Here is a 3,265-nt window from a genome sequence, read left to right as displayed (position 1 = left end):
TCACTGATACCCCTGGGCTGGGCGATTTAGCCGGGGCTGGGCGCCCAGCCCTGGCTAAATCGCCCAGCCCAGGGCAAAGTTGAGTGGACGCGCCAGACCGTTTTCTCCCCAGCTCTAGGCCTGGGCACACCACAAGAAACTAAGAGACTATATTATTCACGCAAACAACTAAACCCAAATTTTCCTAAATAATAAAATATCTAGATATTATATCACTATATATGCAATTTATTTATTTTCATGCATGATTAGTTATAATTAGCTGCACACAAATTATTAGAAAACATCATCCCTCGCTTGACCTGGGAAATCCTCAGATGTAAACAAACACACGCTGCAGGGCAAGGTTTTAAACATGGCTTCTGTTGAAAAGTCCATTGCGTGGCCACAAGAGGCCATATATAGTCTCCTAGAAAAGCCATCTTGAGGTCTGATGCGCTTTGTTTAGATCGGCGCACCAAGTATCAAAATCAAGATCAAGAGTGCCCAGGACTGGGGCTGGGCTGTGTGTAACCACTTGCCTTGTAAATCCAGGCATAAGGCTGGCCTCCGTCCCAGGCCCAAGGCTGGGCCCAGGGTAGCAGTGGCTAGTGTAACCGTAGCTTAAGGGTTTTCATCAAGCAGAGGGCAATACTTCATGTAGTAGTTCTTGGATTCTTCTATCAGCTGCAACAAGACCCGTCTTGATTTATCTCCCTGTTGTAAGTCATCTCGGGTTGCCCGTGAGAGTTCTGGCAGAGGCAATGCTGCAATAAAGCAAGCATAAAAGTTGCTAATTGTGTCATGTCATGGTGCTTGTAGACTCGGCTTTTGACAGAACAACAAGTTAAAACTACCTGTAAAGTAATGCTTCCCTCTAACTAAATATAAAATTTATTGATGGAAGTATGTTCCTATAAAAGCTTCAACTTTAACAAGAGACCATATTCTAAATATTACTAAAACAAGCTGTGTGGTCATCTATTTCAGTGAGGAACATATCTTTCTTTACAATGAAAAACGTTATGACGTACTTACATAATGTGTTACATGATTTGTGACTGGCATATGCCTCTGTCTCACTTGAACTTGTGCTTGCCTTTTCGTTGTCACTTGCACTCCTGCTGGGTTGAAGTACATCGCCTGTAGTACATGTTACCAAACTTCGAGTAGAGTCAGGTATTTGCTGAGCTACAGATGGTGTATAAGTTTCTCCATCAGCCAACAATAGTAAGACTTCATCAGCAATTTCTTCCAACACCTCATCGTCGTCCACTTCTGTACCACATTTCTCTAGAACTAACTTCGTAGGTCCTACCAACTCCAAACCGAGTTTTTGTGTTGCTGTTGAAAGAAAAACTGTTGAAAACTATTTATACGCAAAATGGGCAGAGCAGTTGCATATATGGGTGTCCATCATTACGTTTCTAAAATACACAGAAAACCCCACTAAATAATACAAAAATAAGGGAACCTTGATATACAGTAATAGTTGGGGACAAAGACTATCTGATGAAATAAAAGTTTTGATAAAAGGACGTCTGGAAGCCAATCTGTTATTGAATAGCGTCAAGGAAGTATCTGGAAAGAAATAAAGAAAAATAAACATTGCAGATTACTTGCACATGTATAAATTTTCTTACCTTTTTTTCTTTAGTTCTTCAATTTCTGCTACTGACACAACCGATTTCCTTATGATGCGATCAGCACACCAAATACGGAAAACTGGCATTCTGGAGCATTTTTAGGAATAAAGTTGAGACAGTTGTAAATCAGTTTTGACATATATGCATACATACATATATGCTTCACACAATGGAACACACAAATGCATCATAGATACTGACTGATATGAAGCGTTTAATAATTCCGATAGGTTTAGGTTAAATTGCCCTTCCATGTTTTTTCTTATCTTTTTTACTTTTTTTCATTAGTTTGTTACAATCCATCCATCTATATACCTAGGCCAAAAGGGTACACCCCAGAGAGGGCGCAATCTAGTGGTTTTAAGGGTGTCTATACACTCCACTCTCTGTGTGTGGTGTGCCCACTGTTTCTGGGAGACCATACAGTGTAGGGGATCCTGTCCCCCTCGCACTTAATTATTTGTTTAATAGAGTGATCCTTCTCCTACAATTCATCTTAAGGCCATATCACACAGGCACATTTTCCTGCGACAACATTTACGACGACCTGCCATCCTTGGAAATTATCAAAGACAATTGTTTAATTGTTGTAGTCGCAGAAAAATAAACGACGGTCTTTGATCATTTCCGAGGACGGCAGGTCGTCGGAAATGATGTTGCACAACACGATGTCGCAGGAAAATGTGCACGTGTGATACAGCCTTAAATATGTAGACACAACCTATAAAGCAGCAGGTGGTTTTATATCAGAGTTTTCCTTCTCCTATGATGCAGTGTAACGTCATGCTCATGACTGTTACCATAGGTCTATATAAATTCAACAAAGTGACAATATCGGTTAGTAACATACATTTCATTGTTGACATGGTATACACTCAAAGGCCACTTGTTTTCAATATCAATAAAACTCTGTACTACTTTATTTCCAGTAGCTTTCAAAACATATGCATTATAATGGCCATCAAATCCTGAAGTAATCAAGTTTTCCAATATGAAAAACTTCATGCTGTCATGTATGAGGTTTTGAAGCACAAGACCAAAAGTTGGAACACCTTTTACATAATTAAGATGCAAAATAATTCCAGGTTTATAGGTGTGCCCATGAAGGCAAACTTCAGGTGATATGTAACCTGTTAGTGGATATGCAGTATTCAAATGGTGCTTTGTGAATAAATTCAGACACTGTTCTTTCAATCCTGGAAGATCCTTCTCAATATCTATTACGCTACCATTTTTCACTATATCGCCTGAATAAAGGAAATATACTGCATGATCCAAAAGCATCGGACTAGAGCCTAACATTCTGTAGCACATGTACTTCTGATGAAAATCAGCCATTTATTTTGGTAAATTCTTAAAATTATGCCACTTTTTTTTGTTTGAAAAATCCACGTTTTCCTTCAAAGCGCAGGCACCACTGATTACGACCTGGACCAAATTGCTTAATCAGATTTGACAAATGCATACAGTAATGAAACTTTGGTGTGATGGATTCTGTGGGATAAAGTTCTTGAAATTTATAGTGATGGCTGCTAACAAGCTGGTCTAGTTGGCCCACAGTATCAAGATCTGCATTTGGGGAAGTGGCCAGTATTGTTATTTGAATAATTCGTAAAAAATTCTTCCATTGCTCATCGCTT

General features: G+C 39.3%; 1 protein-coding gene and 1 long non-coding RNA gene across 2 annotated transcripts in view; both read right to left on the bottom strand.

Moving 5' to 3' along the window:
* Positions 1-559, bottom strand: part of LOC123510605 — a 20,300-nt gene extending 19,741 nt beyond the window's left edge. The window contains exon 1 of the mRNA XM_045265884.1: positions 1-559. This exon is cut by the window's left edge and continues 97 nt beyond it. The gene's annotated coding sequence lies outside the window, so the exon portion shown is untranslated.
* A 52-nt stretch (positions 560-611) lies between these two features.
* LOC123510503 lies at positions 612-2,964 on the bottom strand. Its single transcript, XR_006676517.1, has 3 exons — positions 1,623-2,964; positions 1,018-1,323; positions 612-746 (listed from the first exon to the last, which is right to left on the bottom strand). It is a non-coding gene; the product is annotated as an uncharacterized LOC123510503 (long non-coding RNA).
* Between the last annotated feature and the right edge of the window lie 301 nt (positions 2,965-3,265).

Source organism: Portunus trituberculatus, chromosome 29 (genome assembly GCF_017591435.1).
Source record: "Portunus trituberculatus isolate SZX2019 chromosome 29, ASM1759143v1, whole genome shotgun sequence".
In the NCBI taxonomy this organism is placed as follows: domain Eukaryota; kingdom Metazoa; phylum Arthropoda; class Malacostraca; order Decapoda; family Portunidae; genus Portunus; species Portunus trituberculatus.
The sequence above is the reverse complement of the archived record's forward strand: the minus strand, read 5'-3'. Positions and strand labels throughout refer to the sequence as shown.